At 33.5% G+C, this 15,987-nt stretch overlaps 1 long non-coding RNA gene across 1 annotated transcript; it reads left to right on the forward strand.

Annotated features, from left to right (window-relative positions):
* Positions 1-638: 638 nt before the first annotated feature.
* On the forward strand, positions 639-3,786 carry LOC143072330 (uncharacterized). Its single transcript, XR_012977140.1, has 3 exons — positions 639-782; positions 1,858-1,933; positions 3,111-3,786. It is a non-coding gene; the product is annotated as an uncharacterized LOC143072330 (long non-coding RNA).
* The last annotated feature ends 12,201 nt before the right edge of the window (positions 3,787-15,987 follow it).

Here is a 15,987-nt window from a genome sequence, read left to right on the forward strand (position 1 = left end):
TTAAATAATAGTAAAACATCATACTGAATGAGTGAGACTATTTTCCATTGTAAAAATGAAAAAAAAATCACGTCTACTTGAGAGGGACTGATTTTTCAGAGAAGAATTAAGCGGTATGATATTTAAAGCAGACTGAGTGTAGATATTTTGCTTTTGAAAGGCCTAGGACATGACTACGACTATATTGGTAAGGAAACTGTGCAAATCGTATAATACATGTATAAATATTTTTCTAAGTTTTCTCTCCATGGTTTTATTGCACTTGAAATGATTTCAAACTAAATGACATATCGTAAAGATAAGATAAAACATTATTATGATTATTCGTTTGTAGACCGTTGTCGGAAGAAATAGAAAAAGATTGATTGAATACATTCTGAACAAAAAAAATCTTATGAAATCATTCAGATAATACAGGTTTTAAAAACAATATGCACCGTTTTTCAACTTTAAAACATTTAAATTTAAAAAAAAATACGCTGGAATGTTCTTTGTTTATTATGTTTGGAACAATTAAATTGTCACTCACTGAGTTCATTTTTCATTTAACTTAAAGATATTTATAAATAAACATTACCAAAAATTATCAATACAAAGGTTATGTTTTGTCAATGTTAAATATAATGGGTCTTAACGTGTTTGCTTTTCATTGGACGCTTAACTGCTAAATAGTCTTAACTGGCCACCCTCTGTTTGATACTTCGACACAAACATAGATAGGCTCGAAACAACTACAGGGGTCCAGCTTACTATATAGTCTGGTTAGTCAAAACATATCAAAGGTAAGTTTTGATATCTTCATCAAAATTTTGTTATCATTACAGGTGTTTTTGCAAACCGGTAATTATCTGATTTGTAGGGATTTGGTATGCAATGCTATCCATAAAGATTCGGTATCTACGACGGAATACTTTATAAACCGTGTTTTATATAAATATTGATGAAATGAACATTCCAAGAGTACCCCCAAAAAACATCCAAGAATAGATGCAACCTCATAAGCGATTAATATCCATACTTAAATATTCGTATTGAATTCATTTCATGTGCCCTACGCGCTTTATTGGATGATTTAAAAAAGAAATCAATACTATTCATTTATTGGGTTATTGTGTTACATTTTCTGTCCATTCAAGAGAAATATAGGCGAGATAAATGTCAACTTTACTTAAAATTACATATTGCAGCTTTCTTATACATGTACTTATACATGAACTGATACATGTACTTATACATGTACTTTCGAATAAACACAAAAGTCAAACATTTTGTAGCCTATATACACCAGGTCTGTAAACTGTACGTGCTACATGCATACTAATCAGTTTATGTGCATTTCTATATTTTCGATGTTTGATGATCGATAATGATATTGAAAATGTAACCTAGTACTATGGGTTGTACTTCCAATTCTGTCAATATAAAAAAAAATATGAACAACTGTCATACAAGTGGGAGGTTTTACTCACTACACAACTAGAAACAAAGAAAGACACACTATAAAATATCAATTGAAATGGCTTAACTCAATCGAAAGACATTTTATTACAACTGTAAATAAGAAAATCAATAAATTAAGGGATGAATAATTTAAGTAATTGTATTATTTTGCTGTGAAATGTTAAACAATTTCAGAAAAAAACAAAAATAAACCGCCATTGCAATAATATTATACACAGGTACATGTAAATGAGAATAATTTTGTTGTTGGGTATACAGTTTATCAGGGGAAAGGAAATATTTTTACAAAAATAATATTATTAAAAGAATATGTCACTAAAAGTTATCTTGCATAGGTCTTACTTACTTGATAAATATGCAGAAGGTAAATGTATAACTGTTTAAATAATCTTTCAGGTTCATTATTTCAAAATGGCAAAGAAAATTCCCATGTGTGTGTGTATCTTGCTGTTAACTACTCCAGTTTGTCATGGTATGTTCAATTAGATTTTTAAAAAAGAAGACATTGGTATATAAATGGTCGTCATGCAAAGTATGTTTGGGCAAATCTGAATAAATCGTATGTAACTCACTTTCGATTTTACTATCAATTTCCGGCTAGTCGTTGCAGATCTCTGAGTTCAGATATTTGAACGTCAGATTTCAGGCAATTCTTATTTTTCGCTCACACGTTTGATTTTATCATTAGGAAGGGTCCTTAGGGGACTTTCTGTTTTCAATTTTTCCTTTGAGTTCGATATTTTTGTTATTTTCTTTTTCACCTAATTATGCCAGGATCGATTTCTTGAAAGTTGACAGTGTTTTTTTTTTAAATATGTAGAAGGCCTGTCAGTCTTGTGCAGCTACTTTTTTTTTTTTTATTATTGACAGTTTTGAAATCTATTTCATTGTATAACATTTTTTGGAATAACTCAAAATGCGGTATATGGATTTGTGAATTTCAAGGCCTATTAAGCTCATAAATGGAGATACATGTATACAATTGGACATTGAAATATAAAACCCGATTTTCAGATCAAGTATTTTTTAGTATAACCTTCAGCAGATAATATCGAGAATAAAATTATGGAATGCTTGATCATCAACGGTTGAAAGTAAAATCACAAAAATACTGAACTTAGAGGAAGATCAATTGGGAAAGTCCATAATCACATGGCAAAATCAAATAACAAAACGCATCAAAAACGAAAGCATAAAAAGAACAGCCGGAACTGATCACAATACAATAGCATTATTCTTTGGTCTTCGGTCGAAAGTTATTTTTTGTTACAATAAGCATCAATACATTTACTGTAAACCAACTTATTTTCGCGTATACTTTATTTCGCGCTTACCTCTTATGATACCATTTTGCGATTTTTGTTTGTTTGATGTCGTTAAAAAGGAAAGGTCCTAGTTTAAAATACTTTTATTCGCGACGATATATAAATTCGCGTTATTTTTCTGATAAATTGATCGCAAAATTTAGTTGGTTTACAGTATATCTAATTCAACAGAAGCTGTTTATATCATTATGATGCCACATTTACCAAAGACCCATATTTTACTACTACTCACACTAAAAAAGAGATTTGTCAGATTTTAAACTTGTCCAATCCCTTCTTTTCACAAAATAACAACAACATGATGATATCATTTTTACATTGTAGCTTTGACCTTTGGAGAATTTTTAGCAGGAGCGGTTGGTGTGGCAGCTGCACCGTTTGTTATACCAGCGGCACCTGGAGCGGCTGGTTTTACTGCTATTGGAATTGCAGCGGGGGCTATTGGAATAGCAGGAAAGTCCATCGGAGGTTGGGCAGGTTGCGCTGCCTATCGCGCCATAAAGGATCGTAATTATCTTTTCTTATACTTTCCAATGAACGGTTCACCTGTCGCCACCGGGAGCGTTGTTGCAATTGCTCAGTCCATAGGGGCAACGGGGGCTATTGGATTGGCAGGGAAGGCCATCGGTGGTGGGGCAGCTTACGCTGCCTATCGCACCACAAGGGATCGTGATTAACTTTTATTATACTTTCCAATCAACCAGTTTATTTTATTGATTTGTATATAAAGTGTAGTTACCACTCTTTCGGTCAGTGTTATTGTGAATGGTTTATGAAGTAACTTTTACGGCTGATAATTTTGTTGTTGTTTGTAATTCATTTATTTGGTAACTTTTGTCACTGATTTGTATCGGTGTAGTTGAGTAGCATAGCGACCGTAGATTCAGATTGAATGGTTGTGGTTGATTTGTATACGTAGCTTCCACTGAATCAGTTGACAAATAACAAGATGAGAATTCATAAATCTATTAATCTATTAATAAACGAAAGCATTTTTTTTATGTTTTTGTTATCATTATTATTGTTCATCCTCTTGGTTTTTTTTTTTCAAAACGCCATCTGGTTTGTGGTTGCCTAGCTGCCAGTGTAAATTTTGATTCGATTGTTATAAACACATATTACATTTTTTTTCCAGAGATAGAAAGAATGGTGTTACATTCTACTGACAGTAAATGTTTAATATTCAATTTCATGAAAATACCGTAACGGTCTAGTTTAATTCAGTTATGTAGTGTACGAATGTGTCACTTCAATCAGAATTGCATATTGAGCATACCAAAATCAAAAGATGAAAACATACCAAGTTTATAAATTGCATATTCAAAAGTTAAAAAATATTAGTAGACGCCAAAAAGAATGAGAAATAACAAGCACATGAAATTCAAATAGGCACACCATCTTCATTTTTTTTATTTTGCTTACCAATGAAGCGGATATATAATATGTGTATACTGAAATCATCTTCGCTCGAGGAACTCGAGGAACATTCAAAATGGAAAGACTAATCAAATCTCTAAATGATACTCGCAGTATAATAGTTGGAACCAGTGCGTCCGTCCGTAACCACTTTGTTGTCGCCATGCTAGTGACTTCGCTATTTTTCGAATTAAATAAGGTACACATAGGGAAAAATAATAAAATTGACACTCATAGTTTTAACCACCCTCCCTCCTTTGCTTTTCACAACAACTGTTTTTTCCGACGTAGTCGGTATAGTTTCGGTTTGTGCCCTTTGAACTTAAGGACGCTTAACTATGGCAACACAATACGCATGCTCGAAAATCCTTTCTGTGATTGGACAAAATGCTGTCATGGTGGGTGATTTGGTTGTGTATGATAAAACGTCTCGTTAAGTATACGGTGATGGAAAGCAAATGAAAAACTATAAATATTTGAACTAGAACTAACAAAGATTTATATTTTTATTAAAATAATTGTTTCTTATAGTTCTTTGCATCCGTGACAGCTGTTTATTCGGGACAATTATATAATTTTTAATGTAAACTTTGTTGTACGAACGTAGATGACTTTTAGAACGCACCTACGCATGTGAGATTTCCGCGGGGTTTTAGTGAATGTAGACCGAGAATACTGAACACAAACAGAGAAAACGTTATTTAAATGGTATCTTTGTGCTTCTGAAGGTTATCTAAATGATAGTTTTAAACATCATTTATACTCAAATTTAAATACGTCGGATATCTTTTTTAAAGATAGTTCTTGTTTTTAAATAAATGTGTTTAGTTCCGATGCAAAGACCCTATAAGTGAATCAATATTAAATTATTTGGATATATAAACACCATAAGATGGTTACAAGGGAACGTCACCATCTAAAAATGGATAATTAATGATAGGAAATATACATAAATACATATATATATATATGAAATACTCAGGTTCACGTTGAGATTCACTAGGCTTCAATAATTACTTGTAAAACAAAGACATAACATGCTTCATCACGTAATAACTGTAAGATTTTCTGTCGGGACTGTATTCAATTCAAAAAAGGGCAACGTACACTTTCGATAAGGTCATTTTTGCTGCCTTGTCTTTGACCCAAATCACGTATTTCGTGATCAAATAATTAAATGTTATTAAATACTTGTTGTCCTCGAGTCTGATTGAAATTGAAATATACCATAACTCGCTTCCTCTTATGAATAAACTCATTAAAGATTTAAGAAGAATAACGAAATACGAGATATATATTTCACTTGGATTGCTTGTTTTTATTTGATTGTTTGATTTAATGGACTCAAAATTTGTTCAATGATGCGACAAAATCTAATAATCGAACTAGAGATAAAGAATACAACAGATACAGTTAAGTCGACCTCCTATCTTGACTTACATCTAGAAATTGACAACGAGGGTCTGTTGAAAACAAAACTTTACGACAAAAGAGATGATTTCAGCTTTCCAATTGTGTACTTTCTATTTCTGAGTAGCATCATTCCAGCAGCACATGCATACGGGTATATATCTCCCATTTGATACGATATTCTCGTGCTTGCATTTCTTATCATGATTTTCTTGATAGAGGGTTGCTGCTCCGTGGAAGCTATTAAACAAAGAGTTCCAAATGGTAAAGTTGAAATCATCCCTTTGTAAATTTTAAGGACGCCATCACGAGTTGGTTGACCGTTATAGAATAACCGTTTCACAAATGATATCGGATATGTTCCTTACGTCGTAACTACAATTCCCTTCCCTTTCATGAATGTGACCTACCGTAAAGTTTTGTTTTCAACCGACCCTCATTGTCAATTTCTAGATATAAGTCAAAATACGAGGTAGACTTAACTGCATCTGTATTATCCTTTATCTCTAGTTCGATGGGATAGATGCGTTCCACATAGTCACCAAATTTTGAATTATTTAGTAAAAGAACATCATCTATAAAGCGGAAAGTACAGTTAAAGAATATCGCTTACGTCTTATCTTTCTTCCTAAGAAGTTCCTGAATGAAGTCAGCCTCATAATAATAAAGAAACAAGTCGGCAAGTAGAGAGGCACAATTTGTTCCCATTGGAATGCCGACAATCTGTTGAAAATCATGTCCTTAGTTTGGAATGTGGAATACTTGTGTAAAGAGTAGAAAAGTCAAATGTTTTAATACTATCACAAGATGAAAGAGAGTTAGATTGTATCTCTAAAAGATCTTTGGATTTTTTAAGTATCCAGATCTGATTCACGCCACCTCTAGAATAGGCAGTTGCACAATAAGCCCGTCTTTGATTGCTGATAAAATAGATGTTAATAATTTAGAAAGAGGTTTCGTGGTGTACTTGGAAGACCCAGCAATATACCGTTGTTTGTAAGGACACTTATGTAGTTTAGGTATCCAATACAGTGATGGAAGATCCAGTTCTTCATCTTTGGTTGAAATTTCAAAGGAAACAAACCTATGATTATCCAGGATTTCCTCTTTGGTAAGTGTCGTGAGGGTATGTGTTTCCAAGTGAATTGTCAATACCTAATTCGTTTATCAAGCAGTTAATGTAATGAATTTTACATACAAAAACGAAGTTGTTTGGGGCTTAATCTGTGGGGACAACAACTTATTTGTCATGGAGGTAGGATAAGTGTTTTGCAACATTTGGGTCTTTAAATATTGCCGTGGCATGGGCATTGATAGACCCATTCAGTTTCTTAACTCTGATTTGTATCAACGACCTCTCTACCTTAATCAATTCGTAAAGAGTGTCTACGACTTTCTTCTTGCGCATAGCCCATTGCCTGGCATAATCCTCGACTGAATCCATCAGAATTTTAAAGTTGTATTTCCAATTGATGGATTAGGCTCACGATATTTCGGACCTTTCGATAACACATTTCGTAGAGAAGTGTTATTAACAATGTCGAGTTCACCGGTAATAACGTGGCCAGCAGGATTATATGTGAATTGGGAACTAGCACAAGTGTATTCAGGAGGTTTAGACTTGAAGTCGTTAATATCGAGATCCTGCAAAACGTGTTTGTAATTGAAAGAGGAAGGGCCAATATGCCGTGAATTTTTTTCACAGAAGGACCAATTTCAAAAAGTGCCGACAGAATAGAATTTACTATAAAAACAAAAAATGAAAATGTTTTTGATCAATATCTCGATTTACACACATTATGATATGTGTGATAAATAGTTAATTCAACCCTCAAAAAGGATGAAAGTCCAATATGCGGAATTTAGTGTGTTTTTAGGTTGGAAAAACAGGAAATCCCCCCAGAAGGACATTTCAAACCAAAAAAAGTTATGCTTTTTGTGACTGTTGTAATTTATACTACTCTTTACCTCAAAAATGAAATTGGTTTGGTATGTCCTTATTACATAAAATACAACATTTTAATGAAAAAATTGTAACATCGCTAAATTGTACCAATATAGCTCCTTAATAAGAACGTATAGTCAAGCGTCCCGTGGCTCCATCACTAAAGCACAGAACTACTAATCAAAGATTGGTTTGAAGATAAGGTTCGAATCTCGCTCATTTTTTGTGTTGTTATATTAAATTTTAATGTTTCTATCATGTTTTGTTGGATGTTGAGTCAATCTGATTCATTTTGACTATATAGTATACTAGTATATCATTTTATTAAAGAAAAAATAATGTATCCCTTATTGTGTGCATTCCTATGACTGTCCATACTCTTGACTTACTTTCTATAAATGTGTTGACATTTATTACATATATGCTAGGAACAACTGCCGTCAAACTAATGTAGGTGTCTGTACATTATAACCAATAACACGGGAATTTATTATATTGCAATGAAGCCCAAATGCTGCGTGTGTAATATACACATAACTTAAAATGAGGCCATTGTATACAAGTTTCAAAACAACACAAACATTTTTTCGAAATCTTTTTCGAACATGGTAGTATATGTATCAAATGCAGTCAACAGCAATTTTGTCGCAAATTCACTAACTGTGTAGATACTAGTACTGACATTTTTACAACCGTCCCTGCACCGGTACCTAAGTCATCATAAAATAAACAACACCACAGAACAAATCAATTACACTACAAATCGTGATTGTAGGTAAAGCACCAAGAAGCTTTTGCATCTGTTTCACAACAAAGGACCCATTTGTTAAAATGCCAGAAAAGGCCATGTCACATGTGTTAGTAACACAAGGTGTTCGATGACCAACTGATGCAAGATGTTCTCCGGCTAAAACATATATTATCTTACCTTATAGACGATAAAACATTAAAAGACCAGGCCAAATACAGATATACATAATATATTCAAAATGAAAAAACAGCATCCCATTTGAATTTGTTCGATATTATTTAGCTTGTTGGACAAATTACGTGGTACCTTATGCGCATACAGGGAGTTAACAATTAAACAAAGTTAACATAAAAAAATCAATAGTCTTGGCTTTGTTTTTTGTAGGACTACCTGTTCAAGGTATAGAAATAAATAATGTGACGTATGTTCATGTACTATAATTAGCATCGATCTGGCTATTTAAAACATGATTTACCTATGTTATCGAATTAAAGTATTTACGGGGAAATGGCTCTCCCTCTTTGAGTTGCAATAGGTTTGATATAGGTATAAGAAATGATTGGTACAGACTGGTCTTTGAAATAAAGAGGTATTTTCAACTGAACTAATTTATGATAAAGGATATTGCCTAAGTTGACGCCATCGAGACTTTTGTTGGCAAAGGAAAGATTAAGGAAATATCTTTTCTCTTTTTCATCTATTTCAATGCGGACTGGCTTGAAAAGTCTGTGATTTGCAATATCCGAAATTATAGCTTCAAGTTTGTATTGGTTTGAAGAAGGGTTTGTAACAGTGGATTTCAAACATAAATTGAACAGAGAATAAAGTTTTGAAAGGGATAACGAATAAAGTTTCGTACGAATGTGACGAATACCTAACGGCTTTTGTATAAAAGTCATTTATAGAGACATCATGCAGAGAAGGTGATGTATAATGACGATGACCATGACTGCGTCTACGTCGATGAGTTGAAAATATTCATCACATTCACCGGGTAACACGAAGGACTAGATAGAATACCTATACCATCAATTTTGTCATTGCAACCGTAAGGTGTCGCAGTTCCCAGTTGTCCAGTAGTCCTCTTTTTGTCTACGGAGAGTCTTTGAAAGATGAGTATTGTTAGAGCTATGGTATATCTTTTAGATAATGCGAACTGTCATAGAAACAATGGAATGATCGGGCTGATTGAAATGCTGGTATAGAATGTCGTTAGCATTGAGGTTAATGTCTGATCTATGACCGCACATCCGTTTGTTTAGCCTTCCTTTCGTTTCACCGACGTATACCAATCCGCAAAGTTTGCACTCTAGTCCGTAGACGACATTTATCGATTTACAATTCAGATCACGGTAAATTCTGGTATATTATGACTTTTTGGTCAAATTGCTAGTGAATTCAGCATCTGTAATTTTACAAGTTTTGCAGCCTTTGGTCTCACATTTCGAAATGCGACAGTGTTGTACTGTGTCATCAAAATCCAGAATGTCTTTAAGGAGAACTGAACATAGCTGTATATTTGTAATATTGCATTGTCACTAGGACGATGATCTGATTGAGTCATGGTTGAGATATTTGTCATGTCTAGTGATACAAGATACCAAAGGGACAGTCAAACTCTTAAATCGAAAATAAACTGACAACGCCATGGCTAAAAATGAAAAAGACAAACAGCCAAACAATAGTACACATGAAACAACATAGAAAACTAAAGAATAAACAACACGAACCCCACCAAAAACTAGGGGTGATCTCAGGTGCTCCGGAAGGGTAAGCAGATCCTGCTCCACATGTGGCACACATTGGGTTGCTTATGTGATAACAGATCCGGTAAATAGTCTAATTCGGTAGGTCACATTCATGAAAGGGAAGAGGATTGTAGTTACGACGTAAGGAACATATGCGATAACATTCGTGAAACGGTTACTCCATAACGGACAACCAACTCGTAATGGCGTCCGTAAAATTTACGAAAGGATGATTTCAACTTTACCATTTGGAACTCTTGGTTTAATAGCTTCCATGTGAGCAGCAACCCTCTATCAAGAAAATCATGATAGTAAATGCAAGCACGGGAATATCGTATCTATTTGGAGATATATACCTCGTATGCAGGTGCTGCTGGTGACCCTAAAGCGTATTTTATTGAATTCGGCTTTAATTCCATATTTCGAACGATATGTTGGGCCTTAAACAAAGCTTACCCAAGAAATTCTTTATCCTCCCGATGTAGTACGATATAATAGCTATTCATTGAATCAGAGCATATAATCCCTAGCCATTAAAAAATATCAAGCAATTGGTTGGAAATTTGGTGACCATAAAGTGTATTTTATCGAGTTTGGCTTTAGTTCCGTATTTCAAACGATATTTTTGGCCTTTTAGAAAGCTTACCCCAGAATTTTTTTTCCCTCCCAATGTAGTTCTATATAATGGCTATTCAGTGAAGCAGAGGCTATAAACCCTAGCCATCAAGAACTACCAAGACAATTGTCTTGAAAGGGTGTGACACAGAGCGTATTTTATCGAATTTGGCTTTAATTCCGTGTAACGAAAGATATTTTTGGCCTTTTAGAAAGCTAAACCCAAACATTCTTTACCCTCCCGATGTACTACTATATAATACCTATTCTGTGAAGCAGTGTCTATACACACTAGCCATTAAGAACTATCCAGACTATTGGTTACAAAGTGGGTAACCCTAGAGCTTATTCTATCAAATTTGGCTTTATTCTCGTTTTTCGAACGGCCTTTTAAAAAGCATACCCCAGAAATTCTTTACTCTCCCGAAGTAGTACAATAGAATAGCTATTCATTGAATCAGAGCATACAATCCTTAGCCATTAAGAACTATTGTTATGATATTGTAATTATTGTATTTATCATGTTGGCCTGATTTGTGTTGTGTGGCCTGATAGTTGTTTAAAGAATGATCTTAGAACTGTGCAGTTTAGAAATCAGTGGAACAATCACAGAATGATTTGAACTTTCCATTTGACTTACATAATGATTCCAGAATGATCCTAATAAAAGATGCGTTATATAAACTTCTTCATTTTACTAGAAACTTCCGTTGTAACTTTCTAGGACGTTCCATTCTAAAGTGTTATAGAATTTTCCGTGACAACTATATATATACAGACTCTAATGTTAAACTCTCACACTTAGACTTAAACATCGATAGACATTAGTATTCACAGCATTTTGATTGACACTTTTATTCTACAAACAACATCATACTGGATTGTGACCTTAGTAGTGAACGTAATATTCAGATTGGATTCCGACAGATTTCCGGATACAGAAAAAGATAAAAGATTGGACTCATATTTTGACAGTTAAGTTGACAGTAATATTTGTGTAATACTTTTTGTAAACTTTTGTATAATAAGTATTGTTAGATTTTATTATTGATTTGTGTCTTTTTTGTTGGCTACAATTTAAAGGTAATTTCTGGCCGTAACACTATCCAGACTTTTGGTTGGGAAGTTGGTGACCCTAAGGCTTATTCTATCGAATTTGGCTTTCTTTCCGTGTTTAGAACGATATTTTGGGCTTACCTCAAAAATTCTTTACCATCTCGATGTAGTACTATATAATAGCTATACATTGAAGCAGTGTCTATAATCCCTTGCCATTAAGAACTTCCCAGACAATTGGTTTGAAAGTTGGTGACCCAATAGCGTATTTGATAGATTTTGACTTTATGTCCATGTTTCGGTTGAAATTTTTGGCATTTAAGAATGCTTACCCCAGAAATTCTTTACACTCCCGTTGTAGTACTATCCAATGGCTATTTATATGTGCAGTCTATAATCCTTAGCCATAGAGAACTACCGAAACAAAAGGGTCGGAAAGTAGGAACCCCGTGTATTTTTTTTAGAATTTGGCTTTTCCGTGTTTAAACGAAATGATGGGCCTTCATGAAACCTTTCCCAAAAAATTCTTTACCATCCCGATGTCTTACTATATTATATAAAAGCATTGAATAAGAGTCTATAATTCCTAGCCAAAAAGAACTACATAGACAATTGGTTAAAAGTTCGTGACCCCAGAGTGTATTTTATACAATTTGGCTTTATCTCCAAGTTTCGGACGAATTTTCGGCCTTTAAGAATGCTTACCCAAGAAATGCTTTACCCTCCCGTTGTAGTGCTATCCAGTACCTGCTTATTAGAGCAGAGTTACTAGTCCCGAGCAATACAAAATATAAAGAACTACCTAAACAATGCCGGGGTCGGAAAGTGGGTACCCCAATTTATTTTATGTGTATTTTATAGAATTTGTTTTTTATGTGTTTCAAACGAAATCTTGGGCCTTTAAGAAAGCTTACCCAAGAAATTGTTTAACATGCATAAATACGAATCATACTTGGGACTTCACAAATATATAACTCTATGTGAATGGTCATGATTTTTCTAATTGTAAATTCTAGTTATAAAACTGTGAAGATGACTTAGAAATTTGATAACTAAAGTTAGAAATGCGAATTGGATATAAAAAAAACTTGAAATTTGGTTTTTTTTTTCAAACAAAACAAGTCAAAAACCATGATTTTGAATAAAAATAAAATTCTCACCCCAGTAGTTTTTCCGAATGCAAGATAGCTTTATCACAAGAGAATTGCAGGATGAGAATTGCTGGATAGCTTGACACTAGTACCGCAAAGTATATGTATTGTAATAATTTTACCGATTATATATCTAATTTTAACTACTTAATTCTAATATAAAATGTAGATATATTTTTTGACTTTTGATTCAAAGAGTTTAAATGTACAATTATAATATCAAAATTATTTATTACCCTTTTATTTAAAACTGATAATTATTTTATAACAATTAAATCGTTTTTGAAATTAAACTTGTTGGTGAAAATTGATACAATATTTCATTTTTCGTTTCGATACATCTTTTAGGCAATAGACTTACTGCCTAGGCGTTAGCTTATTGCCTAGGATTTAAGCTTAATGCCTAATTTTTGAACATTACCAATTTTCGTCCACCGTACATAATATCAAATCAAAAAGATATACACATGTACATGTAGTAAACTCCTAACATTTGATCTAACTCTTAATGCAACGCTTGTAGCAGTGTGAACTATATATGAACAATATTCCTACTTTCGAGGTTAACCCAAAGTTCATTGCGACACCATGGATTCAGTTTTCATTCCGTACCAATACTTTGAACTTATATCAATGATTATCGCAATATATGATCGTCATGCAATCGATAAAAAAAAAAGACAACACGTTTAAACCAGAGAGCATTTGTAGATTTACATTCATCATGAACGACCAAAAGCCGATTTTTTAAAAGGGAAATGGTTAATAAAAACTACCATAGCTGATTAAAAATTAAAGATGATTGTTCAAAGTTGTACGTTTAATAATTTCATCTGCCAACATAAAAGCAAGTATGAGGGAATACACGTGTATTCAACAATTTGATGCCTTAACATGCAGTAAAAAATATATCAATACTCAACCCTAACATACTATTTGGCTTAATGCGAGTTGATTAGTTTTCACTGTTACTCCTAAATGATGGTCGTTTGGAATACATCATAACTGTGTTTGTTTAATATTTCTTTAACTTCATTTCGTCATACCCCATATCAGAGTAACAATTAATATTGATTGTAGTAAACCATATATGACAACTGAGTTTATTAACATAGTTATGTGCATAGTACTTTTAACACATTACAATTTATATACTCTGATGCTTTTTTTCGAACGTATATTGTTGTATTCTTTACAAATGTACCATTTAATGTTCTTTGTACTAATGTTATTTGGTTTATTACTGGGGCTTGAAAGTATTTGTTTCCACGACTTGTATATTCAATTTTAACATAAAAAATATGCAGTGAATTAGGTATTTTATTATTATATCTTTCTTGTAATTAGAAACTTCAGTGGACACGGTAATCGAATTTACCGAAACAATTGCAGAGGCAGGAAAATTTAAAATTAAAAGAGATATTAATCGAAAATCGAATATTGTTGTTGAACATATTTTGTCTCAATCAGAATCAGACATTTTTACTGCTAGTCTTCTTAAAAACAGATAGCACACACCACGTTTATTGTCCAACATGAAATTCCTACAGCTCTGCAAAATATTTTTAAGCCATACAAGGTCAGAAATTGATATGTTTGTCCTGATCTGTAAAAGAGGGACGAAAGATGCCAGAGGGACAGCCAAACTCATAGATTGAAAATAAACTGACAAAGCCATGACTAAAAATAAAAAGACAAACAGATAAATAATAATAGAGAAGACACACCATAGAAAACCCAAAGACTAAGGAACACGAACCCCACCAAAAAAACTGGGGATTAACTCAAGTACGCCGGAAGCGTAAGCAGATCCTGCCCCACCTGTGGCACCTGTCGTGTTGCTCATTTTATACAAACCCGGTAAATAGTCTCATTCGGTAGGTCACATTTATGAAAAAAGAAGAGCATTGTAGTTACGACAAAAGGAACATATCCAATATCATCTGTTAAACGGCTATTCCATAACGGTGAACCAACTGGTGATGGCGTCAGTAAATTTTACGAAGGAATGATTTCAACTTCACCATTTGGAACTCTTGGTTCAATAGCTTCCTTGTGAGCAGGAACCCTCTATCAAGGAAATCATGATGATAGGAAACACAAGCCGAACCTCATTGTCAATTTCTAGATGAAAGTCAAGATATGAGGCAGACTTAACTGTATCTGGTGTATCCTTTATCTCTAGTTCGATGGGATACATGCGTTCAACATAGTCACCAAATTTTGAATTATTTAGTTAAATAACATCTTTATAGCGTAAAATAAAGATAAAGGATATTGCTAACTTCTTATATCGCATCATAAGAAGTTCCTGTATTAAGTCAGCCTCATAATAATAAAAAACCAAGTCGGCAATGAGAGGGGCACAATTGGTTTAGATAGGAATGCCGACATTCTGTTGAAAAACACGTCCTCCAAACGTAACAAATATGTTTTTTCTATCAAGAAATCAAGCCTCTTGCTAATGTCAGTTTCAGAGAAATTTTTGTTTGAATCAGAGTGATCCTATACAAAGTACGATTTATCTCTCCCTAAGACAAGATACTTGTATCTACGTTGACCATTCTTTTTTCTGAATTAAAGCAATACCAACTCTTTCAATTTGTCTTTTAGTTTGGAATGGGGAATACTTGTGTAAAGTGTAGAAAAATCAAATGTTTTAATACTATTGCACTATGTATAAGTCTAAGATTGTATGTATTCTAAAAGATCTTTAGAATTTATTAGCATCTTCATCTGGTTCTCGCCACCTCTAGAATAGGCAGTTTCAGAATAACTTTAAAAACCGGCTTTGATTGCTGATAGATGTTAATACTAGTAATCAAGAAAGAGGTTTCGTAGAGCACTTGGAAGACCCAGCAATATACCGTTGTTTGTAAGGACACTGATGTAGTTTAGGCATCCAATACAGTGATGGAAGATCCAGTTCGTCATGTTTGGTTGCAATTCCAAGCTTAAGGGAACATAGAACAGGCCTATGATTATCCAGCATTTCCTCTTTGGTAAGTGTTGTGAGAGTATATGTTGAGTTTCCAAGTGAATTGTCAATACTTTATTCATTTATTAAGCAGTTTATGTAATGTGTTTTACACACAACAACGATGTTGTT

This window comes from Mytilus galloprovincialis, chromosome 4 (assembly GCF_965363235.1).
Source record: "Mytilus galloprovincialis chromosome 4, xbMytGall1.hap1.1, whole genome shotgun sequence".
Classification (NCBI taxonomy): domain Eukaryota; kingdom Metazoa; phylum Mollusca; class Bivalvia; order Mytilida; family Mytilidae; genus Mytilus; species Mytilus galloprovincialis.